The sequence below is a fragment of the Chiloscyllium plagiosum genome, unplaced genomic scaffold, assembly GCF_037043375.1.
Source record: "Chiloscyllium plagiosum isolate Xiang-an unplaced genomic scaffold, Cpla_swu_hap1 HiC_scaffold_37, whole genome shotgun sequence".
Lineage (NCBI taxonomy): Eukaryota > Metazoa > Chordata > Chondrichthyes > Orectolobiformes > Hemiscylliidae > Chiloscyllium > Chiloscyllium plagiosum.
In genome coordinates this window covers 88,291,049-88,304,385 of record NW_028270175.1, presented here as the reverse complement: position 1 = coordinate 88,304,385, position 13,337 = coordinate 88,291,049, and the positions used below count along the sequence as shown (strand labels likewise).

At 44.6% G+C, this 13,337-nt stretch overlaps 1 pseudogene; it reads right to left on the bottom strand.

Moving 5' to 3' along the window:
• Positions 1-606: 606 nt before the first annotated feature.
• On the bottom strand, positions 607-1,167 carry LOC122547389 (cyclic AMP-responsive element-binding protein 1 pseudogene; annotated as a pseudogene).
• Positions 1,168-13,337: the final 12,170 nt, after the last annotated feature.

The window sequence follows — 13,337 nt, the reverse complement described above, 5'->3', positions numbered from 1 at the left end:
ATTGGTCAACCATGACCTGCCCTTGATGAACCCATACTGCGTCTGTACAATGGACAATTTCTATCGAGATTCCCTATTATTTCTTCCTTAATTATCGACCCAAGCATCTTTCCCACTGCAGAGAATAAACTAACTGGTCTATAATTCCCCACTTTTTGTCCACCGCCTTTTTAAAACAGTGGTGTCACTTTTGCTGTTTCCTAATCTGCTGCGATTGCCACAGAGTCCAGTAAATTTTGGAAAATTACTGCCAGTGCATTTGCTATTTTTCCTGGCATCTCTTTTAGTACCCTGGGATGCATTCCATCAAGGTCAGGAAACTTTTCTATCATTAGCTCAATTACCTCCAAACAGTCTAAAACTAGCTGTTCTGTAATAATGATAATTTCCAAATCCTCACCTACCTTTGTATCTTTGCTAGTTACTGGAAAGATATTAGTATTCTCCACTGTGATATCCCATAACTAAATGCTTCTTCCCATTTTCCAAAGGACCAACATTTACTTTAGCCATTCTTTTCTCGTTATATATATTTATGTAAACTTTTGCTCTCTGTCTTTATAGTCTGTGCTAGTTTAGTTTTCTCATGTTCTATATTACTTTTCTTTATAGCTCTTGTGGCTTTCGGTTGAAATTTAACATTTTCCCAGTTCTAGTTTCATGCTGACTTTGGCCACTTTGTATGCCTTCTCTTTCAGTTTGATTTTCCAGAACAGCAACCCAATTCTCCAAGCATTTCACATACTCTTTCTTCTTGCGACGGCACTCTTGAGTTGCTTCCCTGTTTTTCATGAGGCGGATTTCACGTTTACAAGGGGTTTCTTCAGCATTCTGGGGCTGGCTTTGCAGGACTGGTGAAGATGGCATAACCATTCCCTGGCCAGCAGTGGAGTTAGGAGTTGTACGGATCTGATAGGTTTCGACATCTCCAGCAGCACCTTGTACAAGCACTTGGCTGCCCAGCACAAAGATTTGCTGTCCATCAGGGCTCTGTACATACTGTATAATGGTTACTCCAACCTTGGCTGTAGCTGCGTTGGTCATTGTTAGTGTCTGGAGTCCTTGCACTCCATCTGTACCATTGTTGGCCAGCTGAATTGGTCCCCGCTGTGTGACAGCAATGTATTGTCCGCTGCTAGTCTGATAGATGGGTGTCTGCATCGTCATTGTAGTAACGGTTGAGACAGACTCTTCTTCTGATTTCTCCTCATTGATTTCTTGGCACGCCGGGGGGATAAGAAGAAAGTTCAATCAGGATTTTCCTGTATGAAGGCCGTCTCTATAGAATTTCTCTACGTTTGAGAGTCAGTCATGCTATTCACAGATTCCTGGGAGTCCTCACTTTCAGGTATAGTAGAGAGCTGAACAGTCTGAACTTGAGGGGACTACCTGACTGAGGACCGAGCTGCTGGGTAACTCCTTGGACTTGAATAGTCTGCCCATTCGGCAATTGCACTAAAGTTACTGCTGGGCTTGTTGTTGATTGGATCCCAGGCATGGTTACCTGCATGGTCACATTATATATTAATGATCTGGATGAAGGGACTGGGGGCATTCTAACGAAGATTGCTAATGATACGAAGTTAGGTGGACAGGCAGGTAGTACTGAGGAAGTGGGAAGGCTGCAGAAGGATCTAGACAGTTTGGGAGAGTGGTCCAGGAAATAGCTGATGATTATCAATCATCAATGAGCAAATGCGAGGTCTTGCACTTTGGAAAAAAGAATACAAGCATGGGCTACTTTCTAAAAGATGAGAAAATACATAAAGCCAAAGTACAAAGGGGTCCGGGAGTGCTAGTCGAGGATTCTCTAAAGGTAAACATGCAGGTTGAATCCGTGATTAAGAAAGCGAATGCGATGTTGTCATTTGTGTCAAGAGGGTTAGAATATAAAAGCAGTGATTTGCTACTGAGACTTTAAAAAGCTCGGGTTCGGCCCCATTTGTAGTACTGTGTCCAGTTTCGGTCCCCACACCTCAAGAAGGACATACTGGCACTGCAGCGTGTCCAGCAGAGATTCACACGGATGATCCTTGGAATGGTAGGTCTAACATACGAGGAACGGCTGAGGATCCTGGGATTGTATTCATTGGAGTTTAGAAGGTTAAAGGGAGATCTAATAGAAACTTACAAGATAATACATGGCTTGGAAAGGGTGGATGCTAGGAAATTGTTTCCGTTAGGCGAGGAGACTAGGACCACTGGGCACAGCCTTAGAATTAGAGGGGGTAGATTCAGAACAGAAATGCGGAGATATGTTTTCAGCCAGAGAGTGGTGGACCCGTGGAATTCATTGCCACGGAGTGCAGTGGAGGCTGGGACGCTAAATGTCTTCAAGGCATAGATTGATAAATTCTTGATATCACAAGGAATTAAGGGCTACAGGGAGAATGCGGGTAAGTGAAGTTGAAATGCCCATCAGCCATGATTAAATGGCGGAGTGGACTCGATGGGCCAAATGGCCTTACTTCCACTCCTATGTCTTATGGTCTTATGGACTAATTTGATCACTTTCCTCAGATACCCATTGCCAAATATGCCTTTTCATACAGTCCTTCCTTTTCACTGGAATATACCTTTGCTGAGCACTTTGTAAAATGTGTTTGAAAATCTTCCACTGCTCATCAACTTCCCACCATAAAATTTTTGTTTACAGTCTACTTTATCCAGATTCTCTCTCATTCTATTGTAGTTCCCAGTGTTCAAGCACAGGACCCAGCTATTAGATTTTATCTGCACACTGTCCATATGTATTCTAATTCAACCATACAGTGATCGCTTCTTCCCAGGGGATCCCTAACTCTGAAGTCATTAATTATTCCCTGCCTCATTGCACAGGGCCAGATCTTGGATAGCTTACTCCCTTGTCAGTTCCATTTCATACTGTTCAAGAAAACTATCATGGATACACTTAATGAACTCGTCAAAGCTACCTTGACTGAGCTGGTTTGACCAATCTACATGTAGATTAAAATCACCCAGGATAATAGCTGTACCATTTTTACAGGCATTAGTTATTTATTTGTTTATTATCCATGCCAATGTGATGTAATTATTTGGTGGCCTATACACTACACCTATCAGTGACTTTCTTGTTAGAATTTGGCTGCATCATTCCTGTTTCTCCTAATGTACAGCAAAAACAACAACTACTTGCATTGTATGGAAACTTTCACAATGGCAAATCTCCTAAGGTGCTTCATGGATGATCAAAACATTGATTAAGGAGAATGATTTTAAAATACATCTTCAAAGGAGGATAGAGAAGGTTAGGGAGGCTATTCCACAGACTTCTGCCCTTGACAGCTCCAACTGTGCACAGATGCAGGTGGGGTGGGTTGAAAAGGGAACGTGCAAAGGGGAAATGGAAGACAGCAAGCAGTACATAAAGTCTTAACAAGAGAGGAGGTTCAAGACTGAGTCTGTCTGTCATCGAGAGTATGGCTGCCTCATGGAGTTTGAAGCTCTGCAACAGGTTCATGCATATCATGACTATAGCGCGAAAAGAGATTTTTGCTGTCTTAAACAGAGTGACTGATCTTGTACTGTGGGCTTACGAAATGACAGTGATCTCTAACAAACATGTACGAGGTAGAGTCAGGGCAATAATGAGATGCTGCAACAGGAGGAGGACGGGTAACTCCATACAAAACCCTACTCCTTCTCATCTATTTTCAACTCCAAAACCGAGGGAGTTCCAGAAAAGCACCTTTATATCCCACCACAACACTTTATCCCACCATCGTGTTATATGTGCACAAAGAGGAGTGGAACAGACTGTATTGGGACCCTGAAATACTTGGTAAAGACTACAATCATCTGAGTCTTCAGAGCCCCACCACATTGTATGCGTTTTATATTGTTTTTACTCGGTTACTGACTTCCCTTGTTTTCCCTCATGAACCTGTTCAAAGTTGTTTTTACACACACCTGCACCATCTGTGAATTGAACGCCGGCCTCTCGGTCCAAGATTCGGGATATTTTCACTGCATCACATGGCATCGACTCCAACTTCCCTTCTACCTTAATGTTTCTGTTGCTTCGCTGCTAAGTCACGCCTCAATCAACACTGCAGTTGGGAGGAAGGGGCGGAACCGGAGGACAGAGCAGCGTCCGGTCCTCCAACCAGAGTGAGTGAGGAACGAGGCCAATGCATTCTCGGGAGTGAACGCTTCAGGATTGGCCAGAAAGTAAACTGTTTTGCAGGATTGATCATTTTCACGACATAGAGGAGCATCAAACCCCTCTCATAAAACAATGTGAGGTTTTAAAGAAATCGTTAAGATGTAAATCTGACAATGTACATATTTCCAATCGATTTAAACAACTCGATTTACACAACTTATTTTCAAACTCTCAGAATGATTGGTAATTTACATACCTGGCAGCTATGGTTAAGTTGGACCGAAAACTCTATTTGCATATTAACCATCTCAATGACTGTAACTCTACAGAGCAATTGTTAAGGTCTAATATTACTCCCGTGATTCTGTGCAGGTATGAATATTCTCTATAAACTCACTGATAAACTCCGACGCACGCGCAGTTTGGTTTCTATGAAGGGCATGCGCAGTGTCACATTAACCAGGCCACGGCGACACATGGAGCAGCTTTCTCCGGGTGCGGCTACGATCGGCTTCAGAGAGCGGCGTGTGGGATAGTCACTGGGAGAAAGGAGCGGAGAGAATTCACAAGACGCGGAAAGGTGAAAAAACCCGAAAAAGACCCTCCAGGCCTGGATAAGGAGATGATGGTCTCTGTCGGGAAAGCGGCCCAGCGTCACGGCCGCCATTTGTTTGAGGAAAGAGGGAGAGCGGGCCTCAGGGCCGCATTTTGAGAAGGTCAATGAGCATGAGGGCGGCGCTACCGAGGTCTAGGACAATCGGAGGAAACTCCCACCTGAGGTTACTTCACTAAAGACATGAATGCACCCAATGGATTTTTCTTAACATCAGCAATTATTTAATATTCACTTACAGATTTTTAATTACATCTTTTTTGAAACATTTAATTCACATTCAATCATTTGCAATATTGGGATTTGAACCTGTGTCCAGAGCACATTTGCTGAGTTTCTAGATAAATTGTCTCACAATAATGCCCCTAGGCTATCACTTCGCCTGCTCACAGGTTGCGCATCACTGTGCAACATGAATCAAAACCCTTTCTTCCTGCACAATTGTTTGATCTTGCACTCTGGTATCTCTAAACTCGGGCCTCACCCATCCTGCTTGGGACACAGCCCCTCCATGGTATAACTCACCTCAGGACTTACGAATCCTGCTGTGGGACACAGACCCTCCCCGGTACAGAGTCCCCTCGGGCCTTACCCATCCTGCTGTGCGATACAACCCCTCCCCGGTACAGACACCCCTTGGGCCTTACCCATCTTGCTGAGGGACACAACCCCTCCCCGGTACAGGAGGTCTTCGGGCCTGAGCCATCCTGCCATGGGACACAATCCCTCCCCGGTAAAGTCTCCCCTTGGGTCTTACCCATCCTGCTGTGGGACACAGCCACTCCCCGGTACAGACTCCCCTCGAGCCTTACCCATTCTGCTGTGGGACACAACCCCTCCCTGGTGCAATCTCCCCTGGGGCCTTACCTATCCTGCTGTGGGACACAATCCCTCCCCAGTACAGACTCCCCTCGGGCCTTACCCATCCTGCTGTGGGACACAACCCGTCTCCAGTACAGACTCCCCTCGGTCCTTACTCATCCTGCTGTGGGACACACTCTCCCCTGTACAGATTCCCGTCCGGCCTCACCCACCCTAACATTGCCTCCCCTGTACAGATATCCCTCAGACATTACCCATCCCGGGTACAGACTTGTCCAAGGCCTTGCCCATCCTGCTGTGGGACACAACCCCTCCCCAGTACAGACTCCCCTCGGGCCTTCCCCATCCTGCTGTGGGACACGACCATTTCCCAGTACAGACTCCCCTCGGGCCTTACCCATCCTGCTGTGGGAGACAACCCCTGCCTAGTACAGACTCCGCTCGGGCCTTACCCATCCTGCTGTGGGACAGGTTGACAATTGTATTGAATAGAATCCCTCCAGTGTGGAAACAGGCCCTTGGTCCAGCAAGTCCACACTGACCCACGATACATACACTGCTCAAAATAGCTTCAAAATACATAGAAACAATGATCACTGAATTGGTTAAAAACTCCGCAGTTACATTGGGCAGTTTAAAAGTTTCGCTGTATTGGTGATATGTTCCTTTTCTTCAAACAGGTAACATTTTTATTAAAGCAGCAGATGTTCATTGTGAGAGTGTCTCTATTAAACTAGAATCTGTTCTGTTCTCTGTGTAACAGGCTTTGTTGTTGTGTGCGATGGACTGTCACTAACAGTGTAATTGACCTGTGAGTCCTTGATCAGGTTTCCTTTGTCTGTAAATCCAGGGATCAGTGAACTACACATACGCTCTTCTTAGCGAAAACAAAGAATCATTTCTCAACGAAAAAACGGCACATCACAAAGCTATTTCATGGATTTTTGGCACACACCACCGACCAGTGTATCTGGTAAGTCTGTTTCCTGAATAATTCTAAATTCGATCTGTAACTCCTGAAGTATCTGTATTGCTTGCCAGTTGGTTGGTAATTCAGCCTCTTTGTTCTGAGCTGTTTTGATGCAGGCGGTGGCTTCATTCTGTCTCTGCCAAGCGTGTTTTCTCCTTCTGCTGTGATTCTGGGAGATTCCTTTCTGCAGGTTAGAATATTCAGTGACTGAATATTGAATGACTTTTGACTCTAACAGAACCTTTTTTTCAGCTCATTATTCACTTTCCATTTCCTGGTTGTGTTGAATGTTACAGAAACAGGCTCTGAGCAATGTTTCCATTCACTTGTGTTGGATTCATTGACACCCACGTGGTCAGTCGGTTTCAGGCTGATGGATCAGTATCTCTGTCCTATTAGATGATGGTCACTTGCTCAGTTTCTGATGGCTCACCTCAGTGTCAGTCCATCAGCTGCTGAAACCCTCCATTCAGCATTTGTTCCCTGTTACCGTGACTATTCCAATACCGTCCCAGCTTGTCTCCCACATTCTACCTCCATATACTCATGATCACCTCAGATTCTACTGTCAGTATCCTTACAGCAAGTCACGTAAGTCATCCACCTCAATTTCACGCTGCTCCACATTACATTCAGTCCAAATGTAATTTCAGAATTCCATTCATTGCGTTTAAATATACCCATGATCCTGCCCTCTCCAAACACCCAGGTTCAGTCAGGTAGGTGGGTGACCGTGTCGTTGGGTTGGAGCAAAAGCAGGACCCACTGAGGAGCATACAGGAGACAAAGATGGGGTTGGATGGGGGATGTTTGAGGAGGGAGAGCTGGTATATTGTGAGGGTGGACGGGAGATGGTTAAGGAGAAACATTTGGTGTATTGAGGGGCTGGATGGGGGATGGTTAGGAGGGAGAGCTGGTTTATTGTTGGGGATAGCTTCTCAGGGGAGTATAACAGCGGTAGCCAGGTCTATAACACCACAACTCAATGGCCTGAGTTATCGGGAGATGTTGGACAAGCTGGGACATTTTTCTTCAGAGCATAGGAGACTTAAGGGAGATCTTATAGAAATGTATATGATCATGAGAGGCATGGATAGGGTGAATGCATTCAGTCTTTTTTTCCCAGGGTTGAAGAATTGACGACTAGAGGGTATCAGTTTAAGATTAGAGGGGAAAGAATAAAAGGGAACGTTAGCAGCAACTTTTTTACACAGATGCTGATACGCATATGGAATGAGCTGTCAGTGGAAGCGGCTGAGGCAGGTACATTAACAACATTTAAAAGGCATTTGGACAAATACATGGATAGGAAAGAATTAGAAGGATACGGGGCATGGGCAGGGAAATGGGGTTGCCATGGATGGACATTATGGTTGCCAGGGATCAGTCTGCCCCCTAGGCCTGTCTCCATGCTGTAAGACTCTATTACTCTATAACTGACTCTGCTGTAAAACAAGGTCAGGCAAAATCCAAGGGAGTGAAAATGTGAGGAGAGCCACTAGTTGGGGGCATAGGCAGGTGTTACTGTGGCTGCGTCCGAGATTCCAGGATGGGGTATTGTATCCCTGGTGCCTGGGTCAAGGATATCTCTGAGCATTTGCTTGAAATTCTGAATTGGGAGAATGGGAGGCCAGAGGTCATGGTGCACATTGCTACCAACGACACGGATAGAAAGAGGGATGAAATTCTGAGGAGTAAGCACATGAAATAGGGAGCGACTGAAAAGCAGGACCTTGAGGGTAGTAATCACTGCGTTACCACCAGCCCCTTGTGGTAGTGAGACAAGGAATTGAAAGATAGCAGACATGAATGCATGGCTGAAGAACTGGTACAGAGGGTGAGTTTCAGGATCTTGGACCATTGGGACCACTTCTGGAGCAGGGATGACCTGAACTAGAGGGGAGCCAATATCCTCACAGGGAGGCACACTCCTGCTACCCATGAGGGTTTAAACTAGAATGACAAGGGCCTGGGAACCACAGCAGCAGGCTTTCACGTTGGTGGGGGGAGGGGGGGCGGGGGGGGGGGGTAGGAAGGAAGGTAGGAAGATGTAAACAAGCCAGTCAGAAAAGAAATACAGAGAAATGAACACCATAGTTCAAATGGGCTGATTGTGTTAATTTCAACACAAGGTGCAACATAGCTCAGGGAGTTAAGCTCAGATCCGATACTGTGGCCAATCCAGAGATTTGGTTCGGAGAAGGACAGGACTGGCTGCTCAATATTCCAGGGTTTCATTGTTACAGACGAGATGGAAAGGAGGATAAAAGACGTGGAGGAGTTGCATTACCAATCGGGAGGAATGTTACGTCTGCACTCAGCACATACTGGAGGGGCTCGCCCACTGAGGCAACGTGGATAAGAAGGATACAGTTGATGGGATTATACTATAGGACCCCCAATCTGCCAACGATACCTCGAGGTACAAATATCTCGGCAGATTATGGAAAGAGGCAATAACAACAGAGTTCTCAAAGTGACTTTAACTTCCCCACCATTTGCTGGCTTACTTTAGAGCAAGAGGATGAGACGGTGAAGAGTTTGTTTAGTGTATCCAAGACGATTTCTTGAAACAGTAAGGAGGGGGCAGGTCCCTAGTGAACTTTATTTTGCCGAATGAGCCTCGCCAGATGACTGACCTTTCAGTGGGAGACGATTCTGGAAACAGTGATCACAACTCAAGTTTTTCTTAAAGGTAGCTACGAATAAGGATAAGGTCAGGATCACATGGGATGTTTCTAAATTGTGGCATTGCAAATGATGTCAGTATTAAGCAGGAGCTAGGGAGTGTTAATTGGGAGAAGCTGTCATCAGACAATACCACATTGGGCACGTGGGAGTTAGTTAAAGGCTTGCTGATCGGAGGTCACGAAAAGCATGTTCCAGTAAGGAGGAGGAACAAGGCTGGCAATGTAAGGGTCCCATGGATAATGAGGGGGGCTGAGAATTTCGTCAAAAGGGAAAAAAAACAAGTCTATGCAAATTTTGGGAAGCTAGAATTGGCATGGCATGTGAGGAATGTATAAAACAAACGCTCGAAGGAACCTAAACAGGGAATGAGCAGAGCAAGGAAGAGCATGCCCTTCGCAACCAGGGTTAAATTGAATCCCAAATCGTTCTGGAGATAATTACCCATAAGAGGATTTGGACATGGATCGTTATAGCGCAGTACAGGCCTTTTAGCCCTCAATGTTGCACCGACCTGTGAAAATAATCTGATGCCTATCTAACCTACACCCTTCCAATATTACCCATATGTATGTCCAATGCCCATTTAAATGCCCTTAACGTCAGCAATTCTACTACTGTTGCAGGCAGGCGTTCCAGGCCCCTACTGCTCTGAGTGAAGAAAGTATCCCTCATATCTGTCCTAAATCTATTCCCCCCTCAATTTAAAGCTATGTCCCCTTCACCATTCGCGGAAAAAATAGCTCTCCCTGTCCACCCGATCTAACCCTCTGATTATCTTATATATCTCAATTAAGTCACCGCTCGACCTTCTTCTCTCCAACTAAAACGCCTCCATTCCCTCAGGCTTTCCTTGTAAGACCTTCCTTTCATACCAGGGGATATCCCAGTAAATCTCCTCTGAACCCTTTCCACAGCTTCCACGTAACTAGGAAGAAGGTCGAGCCAGTCAGGACTAAAGGAGGGAACCTGTGCTTGAAGTCAGTGGAAGTACTTTGCATCGGCATTCACCCAGGAAAAGGATATAGAGGATAGTGAGATCTGTGTGGAGCATGCAAATGTGCTCGTGCATTTTTGAGGTCGAGAAAGAAGCGTTGGATTTCTTGAAGAGCATTAAAGTGGATTAATCCTGAGGGCCCGATGGTATCTACCCCAGGTTATTGAGAGAGGCGAGACAGGAGATTTTTGGGGTCTTGGCCAAAATGTTTGAATCCTCGCTCGCCACTGGGAAGGTCGCAGAGGAGTTGTGAGTAGCTTATGGAGTTCCCCTCTTCAAGAAGGGAAATAGGGACAATCCAGGAAATTATAGCCCGGCGAGTCTCACCTCAGTGGTTGGGAAGCTTTGGAGAGAATTCTTACGGAGAGGATTTATGCGCATTTGGTAAAAATGGCCTAATTAGGGACAGTCAGCGCAGCGTCAAGAGATGCACAGGGTTGACGGTCAAAATGCTTTACCCAGAGTTGAAATATCTTTTACTAGAGAACGTGCATTTAAGGTGAGAGGGGGAGAACTCAAAGGAGATGTGAGGGGTAATATGTTTTCCACAGAGAGTGGTCGGAATCTGGAACATGCTGCCAGGGACGGTGGAGGAGGCAGATATGAGAGGGGTGTTTAAGGTGTTTTTGGGTGAGCATGTGAATATGCAAGGATATGGAACAAAGAAGGGCAGAAAGGATGAGTTGAATTTGGTGTCACATTCAGCACAACATTCTGGGCTGAAGGGCCCGTTCCTGTGCTGTGCTGTTCTTTGTTGTGTTTCTTTTGTTACAACATGACGGTGAACCCCTCTGTTAATTAAACCAAACACCCAGAAAAGTTCACCTCCCCACATAATCTGTTAAAGTCTGAGTGACACAAAACTCACAAATTCCACTATTTAAAGAAAATAGCATCAATTTATTTTTAACTCGAAATGTGAATATTAAACAACTATTCATAAATCTAAGCTCTCCCTTTCTCTTCACTGCTTATTATCTGCCTCCAGCTCTATAACTATACGTTATTTCAATAAGACACTTATTAAAATTACATCAATTTAATTTCAAACCCACACAGTGACTCGTGTCTTTTGTATCTTTCTGCTTCTGGTGGAGGAACTCCCTGGGTCGTCGTTGTCTTCTTTTACTCTGAGTATGTTTCATGTGAAAAGGTACCCTTTGATTGAAGGACTTTCCTAATTTCTTGATGAGCAAGATGTTATCTCTCTCAGACAGCAGTTACTCTCTGACCAGTTTTTAAAATGTCTGCATTTTAATTGCACCCATTAGATCATCTCATTGGCTTGATGCTGGCAAAGCAAATTCAAACTCGATTGGGTTTTGGAATCTTGGGGTATAATTTAAACTGATAGGTTAAATTTGAATTATTGTCAAAACAGCAACCAACTCAGGTCTATATTTCACAGCCAAATGTCACATTTGTTTGCTTTCCCAGCTCACTCTGGGATTGCTGGCCAGTCATATGCAGTACACAGGGAGTTGTAAGCTCTCAGTTCAGAAGAGCGTTCTCTCTCTCTCACCTTCAACTTTATAACAAATTGAGCATTACTTTATCAGCAAGTTTATTTATTAAAGTGACAAGCAGCAGATTGTTTCTATGACCTTTTTGGCTTCAAATTTCAATTTCAACATAAAACAATGGCTTGTGTTTGTGAGAGGATCATGTTGCTGTGTGCAACAGACTGTCACTAATAAGATTATGCTCCCGATAACGCAGATTTCCTTTGTCTGTAAATTCTGCACGAAGTGATTTAAACACCTGGAATGGGGTTTGGTTTTCCAATGTGATTTCCATTAATGCACTTAGTGGAACCCCACGCAGTCAGATGGACACAGATGGGTGCAAATTTGTTTTCTTCCCTGAAGGAAGCACACGCTGCCATCAGAGTGTTTGTAACAGAAGGGCACTGACTCATTCCTGGGACTGGAGGTTGTTTACAAAGTGGGACTAAGTGGGTGAGTACTGCATGTGAATAAGAAGTGTTTTCATTTAACTGGATATTATTATCAAAGAGATTGGCAGGGTTGATGTTGGCAGCTGTCTCTGCTGATAGGAATCTACAATGGGTCACAGTCTCAGGACTGGAGAGCAGCCTGAGTGACTGAAATAAGGAGAAATGACTTCACTCAAACACCTGGGAGTCTGTGATCATTTCCACCTCAAGAACGGAATCAGTGACTACATTCCAGAGAATAATTTGCAATGTTTGCGATACTAAGTGGATCAAAAGATGTTGCAGAAACTGGGTGAGTTCTGAAAAGTTAATGATGATGCTACTAAAATGAACACAAATGCTGTGGCTGCTGGAAATTTGAAACAGACCGGCAGCTAATGTCGAGAGAGAGAAGCAGAGTTAATGTTTTGCATTTGTTGTAACTTTTAAGCAGAACAAAGAATGTTATTAAGCTGTGGTCAGACTCCTGGGGCTAAATGGCATCGTTCTGTCCGTGTGGTTGAATTTTTTTTTTGGAGAAACAATCCCCTCATTTGCTTGACTGTGGCACTATGATTGCGATATTGAAACAGCAAGGACTCTTTCTGGGTATCATTGATGTAAATTAGGGTCCGTTGTTCATTGCTGACTCTGTAGGCAGTTCTGATACATGGGAATATTCAATTTAAAATGTTGATCTTGCAAAGCAGGAAGATTTTCTCCCAGACAGGGAATCAGACGTCCATTACTGATCCTCCCTGACCATTAAAGGACTAAAACCGAGAGATTTATTTTTGTGACTGACACAGTCAGATGTGGTATACAGTAGCTCACACAGTCCTGTCCTTCCGCACATCCCGGCTTCTGGACTCTGAATCAGAGGATCTTGATGGAGAAACCCTTCCAACAGATGGGACAATCCAAGAGATACCCAATATCCACATTTTCCCTCAGGGAGAGTCCCTGAAAAGTTGTCTGTCAAGATCAGAACGGATATTTCTTTAATATTTACTCAGTTAATTGCTAGGACAGAGAGATTGACTGGAGGCCCACATTGTCAGCTTGAAGAGGAGTTACTGCTTTGATGCAGGAAATGGAAGGGTATCATTTGGATTGTTCACCCATTTGTAGAGGGGGCTATAGCTTTCATTGTGAGTGGGAGCTTGAGAGAAGCTGATTTAGCAT